The 17,317-nt window shown below is 36.2% G+C and overlaps 1 protein-coding gene across 1 annotated transcript in view; it reads left to right on the top strand.

Moving 5' to 3' along the window:
* Positions 1-17,317, top strand: part of MYCBP2 (MYC binding protein 2) — a 209,121-nt gene that overhangs the window by 23,105 nt on the left and 168,699 nt on the right. The window contains exons 2-3 of the mRNA XM_050907348.1: positions 5,046-5,121; positions 14,056-14,271. The gene's annotated coding sequence lies outside the window, so the exon portion shown is untranslated. The remainder of the gene's footprint in view (positions 1-5,045; positions 5,122-14,055; positions 14,272-17,317) is intronic.

The following is a 17,317-nucleotide window of genomic DNA, read 5'->3' as shown; positions in this document are numbered from 1 at the left end:
TTCACTTTCTGCGTGTGTGAACAGACCATTTTTGAGCTTGGAAGTGATCCTTGAAAATCAGCCAGCTCTTCTGCACCCCTTTGTCTCCAGGGGACTGTATCCCATGAGACTCTTCAAAGTAGGTTGCTGAACAGGCCAAAGTTTGTTCTTCTGAAGTCTAGAGTTGTGATCCTGCTTTTGCCTTGCTCCCTTTCAGTTTCCTGAACTTCACCTGCATTGTCACTACATCCATGACTGCCCCAGCCTTCATGCACCCGACCGGTTCTTCCTTGTTTAAGTGTCAAGTCCAGCAAAGTGCCTTCCTTCATTGACTCCTTGATCACCTGTGTCGTGAAATTATCATCCATGCGCTCCAGAAACCTCCTGCATTGCTTGTGCCCTGCTGTGTTCCTTTCCAGCAGATATTGGGATAGTTAACATCCCCCCATAAGGACCACGGCCTGTGAATGTGAATTTTCTTGCAGGCCTCGTCTACTTCTTCCTGATCAGACTGTGTGTAACAGACACCCAAACCAATATTGGTCATATTGGTCTGCTCTCTAATCCTAACCTTTAAGCTCTCAATTGGCTCACCATCAACTGTTTCATCTTCTATCTGAATCACAGAAAGGACAAGGACAATCCAGTTGGTGTTCTGCAACAACTATGATAAAAGTTCTAGTGAAGCTTGGATGTGGGAAGGTAAAGGAAAACCATCAAACTGAATGGTGGAAAGTGAAAATTACTGTTTGCTACTTTCTTTGAAGTATAATTTCTATCTTCCAGAGACTAAAAGAAGAGAGTAATGAAGTCATTGCATTTTCTGGGCGGTCATTCTATGTTGATACGGCTTTATTTACTCAAAATAGTCTTTTCTTCCCCATCTCCCTTTTGTAAATAAGTCTGTAGTACTTCAGTTCTACAGCGGTGACTTAGGAGTAGTGGTGCCTCTGTGTGCTATTGGGTGATGGTAAAGAAAAGTCTTTGAAAAATTGTGGGAATCAGATGATGTAATACGCTTATTCAAAAAGAAAATCACAAAGGCATATAGACTTTTGCAAGTCAGATACTCCTCCGACAGTTTGTTGGGCAGGACTTAAGGTAGATAAGATAGGGCACTGTGGCTGATGTCTAACTGCTTTGGACCAATTAGTCTTCCTGTAGTCCCACTGCCTTCATGGCAAACATGATATTCCATCGTGTAGTGACAACCTCTGGATAATGTGTTTTGTAATTTGTAGGTCCTTTATGGCAGTAATATACCTGTACAAAGAAAGCTGCCAAACGGCACTAGTTATTATGTGATTTCTGCATCTAAAAATGAGTATTGCTGATATTGCACTGTTGTTATTCAGTATGGGGCAGCTGAGGGAAACAGTGGAGGAAACATCAGTTCATTACTTTTCAACCAGTGTCCACGTGTCGGTACTTGCATTTCACTGCCCTATAGTAAAGTGTGTTGGTAGATTTAGAGCTTTTTAAGGAACTCAATGCTGTGATGAAAGACCCTGAGACATGATGGTGACTACATGAGTGATAATAGCTTGCAGTTACGGGCTACTTGACAATTTCAGCTTGGGATTTCACTTTGGGCTGTTCAGAAGCAAATGCTTGCTGCTTCTTGTCCAACGAAATTGACCACCAGCAGTAATTCACCAAGTGGAGGGAACAAAAGAATTATTTGATATCACAGATCTGACAGTGTTTCATTTCAGTATTACTGAGTGGTTGCTGCCTCTTAAGAGCATTTCCGCTAGCCCTTGAATGCTTAAGCTAACTGCAGAGTAAGCACCTATGGAAGCAAAATAATACAGTATATTTGTCATTTGTCTGAGCACAGCATGACTTTGATAGACCTCTCCTGTCAACAGTGTACTTCTTCCTGAAGATGCTTAGCCATCGAACCAGAGCAAGCGAGTTTAGACAAATACAATGAGTGAAAGTCAGTTGGAAGTTTTAAAAATTTTAGCATGTGTTAGCACGCGCCTTACTAAATTCAGTCATTTTTCAAAAGTGTACTCAAAGATTTAATTAACAGTAGAATGACTGGGTCTAATGCTGTACTAGCTACCGTGACCTTTGGTAACACATTGCAGATAGAAGCAGAGGTTTTAGGTCAGACAGCAGTTGAATAACACATTTGTTGTTCCTGTTCTGCCTGAGCAGCAGACACAGAATAATATTTGTTCCACTCATCAGTGACATAAGGTTAACATAACATTAACTCATATTGAGTAATTCAGTAACAACATTGAATGGGGGGACACTCAACACATAAAGCTTCCTTCTCAAATTTAAGCTTATGAATTGCAATTCAGGACTATTGTGACTTTGAGGGAAGATGCTCTGTTTGCATTTTCTCAGCTCTTTTGAACAGAGTAAGAGCAATGGTGTTGAGACAACTGAAGAGCGTCCCCCTAATAATGCAGCAAATATTGCAAGTACTAGCTAATTCTACTTCTGGTTTGAAAACAAATAAACTAAGCATGGTTTTGCTTCCTTCTACTACAGGTGCCACAAAGCTGAATAGAAGTTGCAATCATGTCATTTAACAGCTATTTTACCTATTTTAAATTGTCCGGCAATTGGTTGTTGCCCACCCTCCCCTTTTTTTTTTCCCCCTTTGGTTTGAGACAATTGTTCCATATTCCAGGGTTGAACATTTTAGGTCTTCGCTTTTATTCTCAACAGATCTTTCTGTGAAGGCTCTAATAGCACCATTCACTTTTTCTTTGGGTCCGTTTGCCACAAGTATTTTCTTGTCAAGGTATCTTCATGTTCTGCACTCATTTGACTTGCACTTCCTTTGTGGTCCAATTCAAAACTGCTAACTTAGTCTTAAATGTTAAAATGGCTTGAAGCAGTTTGCAGAAAACCTGCCTAAGATTTGCTGATGATCAGTGTTTGGTTTGTGTGAACTAAACAGTATCGGCAGGTGAGTTAAAAGTTAAAGGCTAAAGGCCTTCTGCCACTGGAAGCAGATTGTCAGCATAGAGTTTCAGGACCTTTACAAATGACAGCTTACAGCAATTTACAATGGTTAATTAAAAACATAATTAATAATTTAGCTAAAAAATCCAACCAAGCCATATCAGGTCTTGTTAATCTTTAGGCAGTAGAAGAGTCAGGCTTATAATTAACGTATGTGGTTTCCAACAGGAAATTACTCGTAATCTGCTTAATGCTGTTTTTCATGAATGTACTTGCCCATATTCTATCATTTCTATCTGAATATTAAAACCTCTTGCCATAATGGTATATAACAGTAGAACTGTGGACAGTCATATATCTTTATATGTTATATGCAGATACATTATAACCATATCAGTATTATGCATAGCAATGATAGGTTGCTCAGAACTGTTTATAAAATTAGTGTTGATGAGGGGTTTTTTTGTTTTTTAATTAATCACTTACTAGTTCTGAAGTTTCGTTTGGATACAGGGGGGAAGTGTACTTCCCAACAAAAATGCTGGGATTTCAGTATCGTTGAGGTTTTGTTTTAAGAAAAAATAGGGAGATAAATGTGGATTCTCAACTTGGCATTTCTATAACCAAGTTGTTTCCAAGTAAAAAATTTTTCAGGCCTAAAACTTGCTGAAGATAATGACTGCTACAGTGGAGTGGCTAGGAGAAGTTCACTTGCAGCATCTTTAATGGTTGATGTAGGAACCTTAGGAGGTCATCTAGGTTCTCTTTATAAACTTTAATTTACTGGGGAGGGTGGGGGGTTTCCCCTCACTGAATCAGTTCTCTTAACTCCAGGATAATGGTGGTGGTTCCATATAAGAAAAGTGGTAAGCTGATTTGTTTCTGCAGGAAGTGCCTTGATGAGGAATGTATCTCCCTCTTTCTTAATAGGTGAAGATGGGAAAGGTGATGAAATTTCTAACAGGCAGCTTTCTTGGGATACTCTGTAGGGGTTCTTTGTTTGAGCTTGTGTTCTGACTGGTGGCCATTGGTCAGACTTTAGTTTCCAGCTTTTGACTGCTGGACCATGAGACTTGTATACTCTTGCAGTCTGAATGCTGTACAGGAGAGAATAGTAAGTAATATGTTTTTAGTCTCTCAAAATTTTTATTTAGAACAAAGTCGTTTGAATAAAATACTAAGATTCTCCTGATTCTCAGTCTCTTTCCAATTTGTTACCTGAAAGTGCAACTTCTTACTGCCTGTGATTTTCAGATTCCATAGTTTTATTTTTCCAACTAATCTGAACTGTAAACTGTTTGAGTAATGTTTAAGTGGCACAGAGGAATGGTAGTAGCTGTTGCTTAAAGTCCTGTATAGGATGAGCTGTATGCTGCACAGATAACATCCACCTTTTTTTGCAGAGGGCTTGTAATCTGAACAGACCAGAGAAATGTAGAGTAGGTTAAAAAGCATGCATCTCAGAGTAATCTCAGTGATGGTGACAAAACAATTGTGTGTGTGTATGATGTGGGTTTTTTCTTTTTTCTTCTTTTTTTTTTTTTTTTTTAACTGGGTAGTAAAATGGAGGAGAAAAAGAATGTGATAGGAATGAGGTGTGGGCAGAAGAGGATTAGAGGAGCATGTGTTACCTAGAGCTGTAATGTAAAGGGATGGAAATGAAAAGTCTGTAAGCTGAGGGTGGGAAAAGTCCAGACAAAAATTAAGAAAAGCTGTGTTCAAATGTTGCAGTTTCTTCCACCAACAGAATTTTCTGTCAAATGATACATTTTTAAAGCTTCCTTTTTGTCTTGGAAGGCTTGAATCTTTATCTGGTAAAGACTTCACAAAACATATGTGTTCTGTACTAACAATGTTACTGAGAATTGTCAATAATGCTTCTAGCATTGGTGTGGCACTAATAGGGTTGTAATAGAAACAGTAGGGTAAACCAGTATAAAATATAGGGATTTTTTGTCTGATTCATATTTTTAATTTATACTCTGAAATTCTGCCTGTCTTGGTTCCCTTTGCTTAGGAGAAAAAAATTTAGAGGACTTCTGACATTTTTTTCCTCTGCTGGTGCTGCTGTTTACCATGGGGTGTAGAAGGGAGTTTAATTCTTTTGTTCTCATGGCTTTTCTGCTCTTTTTCAGAAGTAAGAAACTTTTTAGCAAGAAAAAATTGAAAAGGAAACAGAAGACTAAATTGAAAGTAAAAACACGCAACAAGGTAAGTCTGTAACTAACTTTACAAAGTTCTGACTCAAAAATAAAAGTAATTTCAATTGAGAGAAATATAAGAAAAAATAAGTGTAAATAGCAACTTATTTGTTTAGAAAAGATAATAATAGGCTAGTATTGTTTGTCTGTTTACTGTATTCTACATGACTATGATACCAATGTTAACCTTATTCAACTGTGTTTGCTGCTAATGTTCAACATGAAATAATATGATCAGCATTTTTGGTTTTGCAGTTCCTAAACTGTAAATGTAGCTAAATGTTGGTCTTGTAGTTGAATTTTAAGAGATGCATGGCTAGCCAACATGATAGCTGCAAAGAGTTCTGTCCATATTGGCTAAAGGAGAAGGGGAGCATTCAGTGTCTAAGGAATCCAGTTACCTCTGAAAATTCCTCCATAATGGAATAGTTGATACTTATCTGTTTCTGTTAATGTTTTCTCCCCGTGTAACCCCTGCCCCCATCACTTTAAATGCATGGGAGCAGTACAGTGAACTTCATAAAAATGTTTACATGTTTACTTGTTGCAGAGAAGAAAACTAGGCAGAAGCAACAGTATTTTAAAATACTGCTCTGCTGCATTCTTTCTCTATTAGAGAGCTATTATTTCTCTGTTTAAACTAGAGTCTTGGAGGGATTTTCATGAAGGCTCACTGCAGGCATGGAGGCTTCTTCCGAGGTTCCCACTGTAGTCAGTAAAGTAGCTCGTTTCTGGAATGGTTCTGAAAGACAGAACCACTGAAGCATCCAGTGAAAACACTTCCTAGTCAGTTGAATGCCCTTATAGTACAAATACACTGTAGATCAAATTGGCCATCTTATCCCTATTTGCCAAACCTCATGTAGTTACTCTATCTCAAGACAGATGCCTTTGGGAGGGTGAAGTAAGCCCTATATCTCTTCATTTGGTATTGCCTTTTTGGATACTTACCAGATTGTTCTGCTTATCTCAAGTAGTGCAGCTTCAGACTATGGTATAGAAGGGGCTTATCTTCATTTCTGTTCTCAGTACTGTACAGTGAAATATTTCTGGTCCAAACTGAATTTTTCAGCCCTTTCTTCAGTTGCTATGATATTAGAAGTTTTAGCCGTGTTCCCTTCATGATTTTATCAGATCCACTGTCAGCACAGAAAACCAAGTTAGAAATTTGAAGAAGTTTTGCAGAATGTAGTTAGTCTGTGTGTGTTCTGCCTGGTGACAGAAACTTATGCTTTTAAAATAAGATAACTCTTTAGCTTTGATCATTGTTACTATATAAAGGGAACCTTGTCTTTCTGGATAGTGGTGCCCTAGTTGAACTGCCAAGTAGGAAGCTAAATCCAGAACTGCTGTTCTTCACAAGCTTGACAGTCAAATGTTCTTCTTGGATTTAGTTGCATTGGATAAATGGATTGGCAGGATCCCTTCTGAATGGCCAAAGACATTGTGAGCATATTAAAGGCTGTTTTTTGTCAGTAGTTATAGATTTGGCACTAACTGATCATCTCTGCACCTCATGCCTATGGAGAGTTGTTTTCAAGATTTTTCTTGGGTTTAAAACAGTGTATACTTGATGCATTAAGTGAGATTTATCTGCCTTTGAAAGGCATAATGGGTTTTTGCATGTCTTTTACTGATGCCTGTATTCTAGACAGTCTTTCAGGCAGGCCAGGGTTGACCGGCAGAGCATTGGTGTTCATTCTGAGTCACTGAGGTACAGAAAAGCACTCCAGCTTATTCCTGCATGATAGCAGGAAATTGTGTATTTCCTGAAAAATGTAGCTGAAAAGGGAAAGATAATATATGAGCTTCATATCTTTAGGTTATCAGACTTTGTTTACTGACAAAGTGGGGTGGTTTTGTTTTTTGGTTTTGGTTGTTTCCTTGGGTTTTTTTTGTTGATGGTCTGTTGTTGTTTGTTTGTCCATGTGTGTGTCCCATCCCCCGTCCCCCCCCCCCCCAATATGCTTTTCAATTCATCCCCATGCTTACTGGTGCAGAATAAGCACAATGATCATTTTTGCACTGGAATGTCTGAAAACAGATGTGTGTATTGTCAGGAAAATGTGAGTTTCCATTTGAAGCCTTTTAATAGGGCAGATGGAAAAGCCCATCACTACTGGACTTTCTGAGCAGGAGAGCTTGTGTGCGTCAGTATATTTTTAAGAATCAGGGTCTTTTAGTCTGAACAGAGATGGGAGCTTTCTCTTAATATGCTTGATAGAGGCAGGGAGGGTCTTAAATTAAGAATAAGCTGAAGGAACCCAAAAATTTGTTATTTACACTCTGCACTTACTAAAAATGATAACTGAGTTATTGAAGAGGAGAGAACATTAAAAAAAAATCATTGTTAAGCAACTGGAAGAAAATTATTTCCACCATGTAAGCATTAAATTTTATAACATTTTAAGTATAAAACATTAATTGGTGTTTAATGCAGCCCAGTAGTTTGAGCCTTATTCTGTTTCTAAGCTGGAGTCATGTTATGATCGCTTGTATTTGAACTACTGTTAACTTTTGGTTTTGTGGTATAGTATCTTTTTTTTTAAATGGAGGTATAAAAGTTTTCCATGTGGGTGCAGTGTATTTTGGCTTTAGAAATTCAGTGCTGAATAGAGTGACTTTTTTACATAGAAAACAAATATGTGATTATTAGATGTGGGTGTAGCACCTTGGATCCCTGGCCCCCCATTCCCCTCCCCCCTCTTCACCCCCTGGAGTTTTCCCACTTTACTGTTAACTCATGAAAGTGCTGCTTAGGACACTTAGCTGAGAGACTGGATGGAAAGCCAGAGTTCACCATCTTCTGTTCTCATAACGCTATTGGAAGAATACTGAAAAATTAGAGTCTGCCAGAGACAGAGAATGTACTTCCAATGATCGGCATCCACCTGTTCAGTTTATGCAGAAGTTTTAAACTATGACTTGTTTAGCTTTATACAAATGGAAGATATAAAACCTTGGGAAAGGACGGTTCATGTAGTAGATAAATTTTATTGTAAGCTAATGATTAGATGTATAAGGTGGATCAACTGGGATAAATACGTGTCTCATGAAAAACACACATAGCTTCTCAAATAATTTGGCAGTGTTTTCAATGGCTTTTGTATTATGTGGTGTTTCAACCTCAAGAGGGCATCCCTTTCTAAGAGATGTTTGAACTGTTCAAAGAAGAATTTGGTGAGGTTCTATTCTCTGTGTTATGCAGAGGTTAGATCAGATGGTTATTATAACCTTACCTATCTTTAACAACAGATTAGCTTTCCTCTCCTGGATTCTAGTCTATTTCTATCACATCTGAGAAGAACCAGATGACTGCAATAATGGTTTAAAGAGGAAGGAAATAAATTGGTCGAAAATAAGCTATGTATGGATTTCATCTTTTGGGAAATCAGTTTGTTTAGGTGTGAGACAAGTGTAAAGGAGACCAGAGGGTTTTGTTTTTCCCACTTCTTTCCGTGAGTGTACTGGAACATTACAAAAAGTTAACTGAGAAGAGCACTTGTGAGTCTGGTTGCTCTATTTTGTGAACCAAACCTGTGCTGTTTAACCTCTCCTACATAATGCATCCTTCTATTTAGCAGGGACTATATGTTTACAAGGACAAGTCACACATCTGGGTATGGGCATCTGTGCTTCAGTTTCTCTCTCATAAGATAGCCTCTTACCTTTTAGGAAAAAAAATAGCACACAAGAAATAAAATTTTATCTTCATGTATTAAAACTATGTTCATGATTCTTTACTTACACTGGCAAGAGAAAGGCTTTTCTAATTTGGAGAACATCATCTGCTTCTGTTTTGTCTACCTAAAGTACAGAAAACTTTTGTGAGGGATTTAATTAGGTTTATTGCCTTTACAGATTCTCTATCTATTCTTCTTGACAAAGATGCCTTAGTCCTTCTGACCATTGAAATGACACCTTTCATCACTGCTACCTCACCTTGTATGGTTTCAGTTGAGAATCTCCTTTTTGAAGTTTAATATTGCACATTTTGTAAGAATGACATCAGGTTTAAAAATTGCTCTTCCTTTCCACCAGAATTTAATTTTAGATGTTCTGTCTAGCACAAATAATTTTTTTCAGCACTCAAGACAGAAGATGTGATGAATACTGGGTATCTGTTAAGTTTTATGATGTATCGTGTATCTTGATTTAAGAAGGTGCATTTTCAATTTATGATGATACCAAATGAAACAATAAAGATTTCAGAATGTCCCACTTTCTTACAGCTCATCCAAAAATCACTAAATCAAAAAGCATAATTCTGTTTTCCAGTCTTGAAGCTCTGTTCTTTTTGAAGGTGATAGCAATTTCATATTCCGAGAAACCAATTGGGAGAAAAAAAATGTAGAACCTATCATCTCATCTTCTATCAGACATCCTAGAAGCTGGGCTTGTAGTCATTCTTATACTTAGTGAGTGCTTTGGATTGCAGTATTCCAGTAGCCATTGAGGAAAGGACATTTAGAGGTGCAGAAAAAGTGATTGTTGCTCTTCACATCCACAGAGTCATGAAAAGATGTTTCATACATCTGTGGATCTCGATACACTTAACACCAAGAAAACAAGCTATTAGGGTCAGTTTTTTTCTTGAAATAAAGTATCCCATAGCTCAAGAGCAGTCTGATTGGATTGTTAATAATCCTAGATCTGCACAAAATTAGTAAGTTGCTTCACTGAGTTCTTAGAAGTTGATTAACGTTTTGGCTTAATGTTCCTTGGCAATGTAGAAGTATTTTGTGTCAACATGAAATGCAGTATCATTAAGAGAATTGTTGTAAATTAAAATAGACTTTGTTAGTTTGATATAAGAATTACTAAGTGTGGTTCTGTAGGCACAGTTAGTGGTTAGATTTTCATAGTAATCTGTTCTACCTCAAAATCTATGAGCCAGTAGCAAGATTGTACAGGTGGTAACACAAATCTCATACTATCGGGGAAGTTTGTACGGCTGTGTAGAAGAGCGACCCAATGCCACGGCTCTCATTAGTTGCAGAAAAGGAAACTTCCAGTTGATGATGGGATGAACTTAAATCCCAGTTTCCTAACTTGATCAGTTCATCTGACCTCAGTGAAGTTAGGAATCTGTCATATTCTGGAAAGAAAAAAACTTGTCTCATATGGAAAAAAACTCCTGAATGTCTGTTTTGAATACTTTCCACTACCACTGTTGAAGAAAAGAAAAAAGGGAATTGAAAAGAAAAAAAAAAAGCTGCTCACTGAATGAGCATTTGCATCAGAGGGGCAGGAAGTTTTCCTGTTTCTTTTTTTTTTTATCACTTCCATCTGTGCCTTTTGTAAAAGAAATCTAAGTGATCTTTATACAACCTGCTCATATACCTCCACTTTTGAACAGATGTTTGTTTTGAAGACCTGAAAACTATAGATATTATAGTTAAAGCCCCTCAGAGACTTGAGCAAATTGATCACGAATAAATCGTCAGTGGTTTTTACTTTATGGTTAAGTTTGGGGGGGGGGGGGGGGGGGGGGGGCGGGAAGAGAGAGAGAATAAGGTGATGATCAGAAGTTCTCTTCCGACTCTTCAACCAGAAACAATTTGTCTTGTCATTCAGCACCTTTCTTTTCCCTTGAGACTTGCTAAGCATTTGTATGCTTATACATTTAATGTTAATTCAATTGAGGGTTTTTTTCCCCTCAAATGAAAGACAGGAAAGAATGCAAGTCATAATTATCCTTAAGTTTTAACCTGTTTTTACAACCCAATAACTTATTGTTCAAAAAAGGATTTATTTAGTACAATCATAAGGCCAGTGTTTTTAAACGGACAAAACCAGGTAGTGAATTTCAAAATTATTCTTAAGGGACATTGTTAGGATTGCTACTATATTTGTCAAGTGTATAACAGAATGGAGTATAAGATACTTCTAGTTTCAAACTATTTACAGTTCTCAGAGGTAAGGTATTGTGAAGGGAAAATGGAGGTATGAACTAAGAAATGTAAACAGTGGGTTAACATTACAGCTAGGAATTAAACTCTAGTTCTGAGTTGTATATTCTAGTGCTACACTGTTCAGATAGAGCAGGGTTTTCTGGAGAATGTTGTGCTATAGTGAAGTCTGGGTAGGAAATTATTGTATATAGTTTGTGCACTGTTGTAGAAGAGTGAGACACTAAACAGAGAATGGTTAAAGTGCTTACTGTTTAAAAGCTAAAGCATTAGGTAAGGGACGACTTAATAGTTGCAAAGTATTGAGAATAAGGAAGGAGTTTATTTCTGAAAATTAGTCAGCTTATTAATAGGCAAGAAAACATACATTGATATTTCATCTAGCACTGCAATGTCTAAAATTATCTGTGCTGGCTAAACAATTTGGCCAGCCTATTTCAAAAGAGGCTACATGAGCTACAGAACTTAGGCGGTTCTGGAACAAAGACTAAGCTGAGCTCCTGACAAGAAAGAACTGGAATGGAAACTCTTCACAGAAGTTATAATTACAATACATGGTACTGATTAGATAAGTGAACTTCAGATAGAGATATTTCAGAGGATCCAGATATTTTTCTCTTCCTGTAAGTGTCAGTAAACTAGGAAATGCATAGTAAATTTACTAAATAATTTTTTTAACCTGTGCAGTTCAACTGAGTTAGCTTTCAAGCTGAAAGCTGATATTGTGTGTTTGTCTTAACAGCAGCTGCAAAAACTCTTGGGGTATGTGTATGGATATGTGACATACAGAAGGGTCATATGTTATAACCGTTTAGTTTTCTGGTGCCAAATACATTTTAAAGTATGTAGTAGCTCATTATCATTGGTGTCAGTCCAAATCTATTTTGATGCAGTTGGATACTGGAATAATATACAAAGTTGTATCTTGAGTTCTTGCACTGATTAATATTGTGGGTTTTTAACAGCAGCTTATTATTTCAAAGATATTCATATTGAACAAGGACTAAACTTATGTTGTCTTTCAGTCTCTAATGGCAGAAGTTCTGTTGTGCTAAAAAAAAAAAAAAGGAAAAAAACCCAGACTTTCAATATGTATGTAGGGAACTTTTTCCAGCTTTGCTTTTTTGTTTTTTTAATTATCTTTGTATTTTTGTGCTTACTGCTAACACTGATGTGGGTAAGAAAAACTACTAACACACTGTGTTGGACAAAATAGGCTACAGAGTAAGCTATTGCTTCTTAATGTTTTAGCTTGCAGTAATTTTGTACTAATAATGGAAAGGAAGGATATGCAAATATGTACCAGTACAGTTAGAATAATACTGTAGTCAAAAATAAAAGGAAATATGTAAACCATGAAATATTTTGAAGTTATTTTGAATTTTTTTGTTGAGTTTTGTAACATATGGTATTAAATGGTCTAATTTAGAAGTCTGTGTTATTTCTGGTAATAATAAAAAGATAAGTGCAGATAAAAATATGTTGTGAACCATTGCTGTGTTTTGATGTAGAAAGTTGTGGCTACCATATTGCAGAAAAATAAATCACCCCATTAAAACATTATCCAGTTCACTGGTTCTCATACTTCTTTTCCTCTCTTCTCTGCTAGTTTAAAGTCCCCTTTCCCATTGCTGCTGTCACAGATGTATGAGTGTTTCCACTCTGATCTGTTCCAAATCACTGTAATATAATTCACTGTGTACTCTCCTGCCAAACGAACGTGGTCATTCACAGTATCTATCCCCCTTAAATAAAAAGAAAGAAAAAGACAAAAAGCCTCCACCCTCACCGCCCACCAAGAATACAAGAAACAAACCACAATGACCTTGTGAAGTTAGTTAGACCCTGACTTAGTCTAGCCTAATGCTCCTCCAAATTTTGCCTTGCATGTTCAAGAAAATTTGTCCTGCGCTCTTAACCTAGGCCTTCTCTCCTTATGTAGTCTCTGTGCCCTCTGTCTACACCGAGATATTATAGGGAATTGCTTCCTCCCATATGCCTGAAGTCCAGTTTTTCATATCCTGTGCTCAGACCAGCCTAGTCTTTGGTAGTACACAACCGAAGAGAAAGTATAACCCTGCCTGGGGATTTTTTTTTGTTGTGGGATTTTGTTTGTTTGTTAAATTTTACGTCTGTCATTCCTGTCCAATCTTACTGTTGCAGAAAGAGAGAGTATGGGGCAGAATTTAAAAGATGTTTTTTTCAAAAAATGTTTTTTCTTAATATTTTTCCAAGTCTAATGACAGCCTCATGAAGGCTCTTCTGTGTCTTGGCAGTGGCTGACATACATCAGTCATATCTGTAGTCATATCAGATACATCAGTAATATATTAGTAGTAGATACCAAGGAAAGGGTGGGGCAGGGTAGTGGTAGTTTCTCAGAACAGTTTTCCAACTCTTACTTTGTGGCTCAGGGCTTCTGAAAACAAGATGGTGTCCTGTTACTTCATAGGCCTTAATAGATTTTTGTATTCAGTAGTTTGTCCATTAGGTTTTTATTATCCACAGCATCCTGCTGGGGGAGTTTTTGAACTTGCCATCTGTTTTCATTTAATGACAAAACAACTAATGGTATTTTTAATTTCTAATATATATTTAGCTTAAATTTTTATTATTTACCAATAGATTAAAATTAACAATTAGAATAACAAATAATGCATTTTAAAATCCAATAATAATAATTTTTAAAAAAACAACTGACCCCTGTTAAGAAGATAAATCCTGAATTCTGCTAGTCTTTTGACTGTGGCACAGGTTTGGACCATTCTGTAGCCTGAGCTACTTTCATTTTCCGTCCCAGTGTCCTCATCAAGTTACGAGAGGTAGAGGCTAAAGCTAGGTGGAATATATTGAAATTTATTCCTCTTCCTCCTTTCTTCTCTGCCTGAAATATAATTGGTACTTCAACAGGAAAGTTCAGTCTCCAGTTTGAGGATCATTTGATCGGCCAAAATTATTGAGACTGTTGAGATTACTTGTATTTAACAAAGCTTGAAACTTCTAATAAACTTAAAACTAATCTTGTTTTTCAGACTGAAAACCTAGAGAGTACAATAACCATACCAGATATCAGATTACATAGCAACCCTTCAGCTTTTAATGTTTACTGCAATGTCCGCCATTGTGTGTTGGAGTGGCAAAAAAAGGAAGCATCTGTATCTTTGGCTTCAAAGAACAGTGTACAGAGTGGGGATTCAGACAGTGATGAAGAAGAGGAATCCAAAGAGCCACCTATTAAACTTCCAAAGGCAAGTAACTGTATACTGTTTAAAGTATGCCAAGTATGTGATCTAAAGTTGCTGTGTTCTTTGTGGGGAATAAAGAACAGCATTAAAGCCAGCTGCTCGGAAAATAGCTATAGTTTTATCTGTAGTCCATCTAGTTTAGAATCATCTGATTTGATGAATTAGGAAGATCTATGTGCCTGCCCAATAATTAATTTTAAAGTCAATTAAATGTCAAGTGAACATTCAACTTGCACTCCTTTTTAAGTACCGGTACTTGAAAATATCTACAGCCTCAAAAGTCTACGCAAAATGCAAATAAGACAGCTCTTGTATATGTCAGAGGCTACTAGCTGGTAGTGATACAGGGTACTTTCTCTTGCTTTACCCCCAAAAGAGAATAAATCTTTTTGCTATTGGAATTCAGTTGGTGGAGTGTTTTCTAAGATGGTTTGCCAGGTATACGTGTAATTGCAGTAACTGTCAATTACTCTTACTATCTTAGTTTTTTAATCTTTCCTTTTTTTGGCTTTAGTGCCTTTTGGCACTGATAACTGTAGGTAGTTAGTAATGCACATTAAGATTTTGGACACTGTAGTTCAACAGTTAGGGTAAGTTTTTTACTATTTATTACTTCTATGCTTGTAGTAGGCTTAATGGTGAAAAGTCAGACATCATCTATATAGGAGTTACTAATTTTTTTCTTAATTTTTTTAATTTGCTGATTCACTTGTTTTGTACTACGTAACTTCTGTGGATTCAGTTGTGTTCATTGCTAGCTTACTGAGTCTAAAAACCATATTCAGAGTAACTTTCCTTGTTTGTATTTGCTCTAAAAACAATGCAAATACTGAATTTAAAAGGTTGTTGCAGCAGTGATTATGTAGAATGTTCTAGGTGCTTAGAAAATTAGAATTTTATGGATGATTGTGTTTAGGTAGTATTATCTGAAGAGCAAAGTTGGCACTGGAAAATAGTGGTAGAGAATTGCAGAGCAACATAACCAAGCAGGTAACTGCAACTCGGTAACTGAAATTTCACGGTTGATAGTTGCAAAATAATGCGTGGTCAGTAGAAATAAAGTTAGCGTTGTTTATGAACTGCATCTGACTCCTTGTGGATTATATTAAATGAATCGGCAAGTTCTTGTAGATGCTTAATTTGAAATTTTAAGTAAAAGGCAATGTAGCTATTAGCATTTATAAAGAACGGAATGGAGTTTTAAAGAGATTTTGAAATTAAAAGAGGTTCCAAGAAGGATGAGATTTACCAGTGATATGGACAGACCACTTGCATGTGGAAACTAAAACATTGGTATTGTTAAAGGTGTTGGAGAGTTTATCAAAAAGAGACTTGGAAAAGTGGTGCAGTTTTAAAAAGATGGTGTCTTAGAAAAAATGGTAGAGAAACTGTAGGTAGGAAAGTTTACTTTTCCTTTCTCAAAACAAAAAATCAGTGAGCTATTTTGTTACATTTAATACAGCAAATATAAAATTGATGAAAATCAGTATACTTTCAAACTATTCATTTTTAGCAAATAATCTACAAAATATCAAAGAATTCAAGAATTTTTACTGATTCAACAATGGCTTAGATGCTTGGTACAACCTCAGTATTTTTAGTAATTATATAGCTAATATTGGGTTGTTTAGGTCACTCTGAGGTGAGACACTTTTTATTATTATTTTCGCTTGCATCCATGCATTTGAAAAAGACATCCACTTGGAGCTGTCTCACAAGTAGTAAAACTTTTAGAGGCTAACTATGTAAATGTCTTTGTATCCTGAATATAGGTGTCTGTCTCATGCTTTGAGTATATTATTGTCTGGTTCTTATGTACAATGAACAATATTGGGTAGGGCTTAGTTTGTTAAACATAAAGAAGAAAGTTTATTGATGTTTCTCAGGTTTACAATATTTACTAGACTAGTTTCTGAAAGTAATTATTAAAAAGAATACTGATGTATTTTGAGTTTGACAGTGAGGTGAAAGTCAGATTCAAAAAAAAGTGTAGCCAGGATTTGTGCTTTTCCAGATTCCCCAGAGTTAAACTGGTGAAGTTAGTCCTTGGTGATTTTTTTTTTCTTCCCCCTTTGTTTGTGAAAATTCTTTGTTTAATTGAGAATAAGTTGAAAACATTTTACTTTTTATGCAGCTTAGGTTGATTTAAGGTGTTCTATTGAAGTATCTTTTTTTTTTTTTAAATCTTAAACTTGAGGAAGTCAGGTTTGTTAGAGCTTTTATTTAGAATACATTTCAGAATTAGAAGTTGTCCTGTGCAATTTCTATAATAAGATTGAGAACAATTGTTTTTAACAATTGTTAAAAGAGGCAGAGAGACACAATTTGCTGATCTTCAGATACTAGCACAATAAAGTTTGTGTTTTGGTTGTGTTTGGACAGTTTAGTAACTTGCTTTGATAGCTTTAAGTTTTTGGATTTACAAGAAATATTTGCCTTTGCCTGACTTATTTATTTAGTACCTTAATGATGATGGGGAATTCCCTCTACTTGAAATAGGGCAGATTCAGCTCTACTGATTTGATTTGTAATTGTTAGAGTTAAAAGGAGGTGCTTCCCCCCCAGTATTAAACTTCACGCTGGGTTATGGATGATCCACAAAAGCCCTGTACTAAAAGGAACAAATGCTGGATTAAGGTGATTAAGGTGGAATTAACTGACTTAAATATTCTTTGTTCCTGCAGTGGCATACATTGTGCTGTTTAGCTAATAAGCAAAAATGAAAATTTTCAAGTTGTAACAAAAAATAAAAGAAAAATAATTACTCTCTTCAGAAACTGACTTTAAGTCTCTTAAAATTCATTAGGAGAATGTGTTACCTGTGTAAAGTATTGTTTTTGTATGTATATAATATACATATAAATTAATGCAGAGTATTAAATTTACAGAGTATTATGTATTCTTAAATAAACATAGAAATGCGAGTATTGGGCGGTTATGAGAGAGGGAAGACAAAGGAAATAAAACAATAGTGTAGATAAGACTTCTTGGGGTTTTTTTAGGAATTAATTATGGGTCATAAAATCTGCATCCAGGCGAGAATTTTGTG

This window comes from Gymnogyps californianus, chromosome 1, assembly GCF_018139145.2.
Source record: "Gymnogyps californianus isolate 813 chromosome 1, ASM1813914v2, whole genome shotgun sequence".
NCBI classification, from domain to species: Eukaryota; Metazoa; Chordata; class Aves; order Accipitriformes; family Cathartidae; genus Gymnogyps; species Gymnogyps californianus.
The sequence above is the reverse complement of the archived record's forward strand: the minus strand, read 5'-3'. Positions and strand labels throughout refer to the sequence as shown.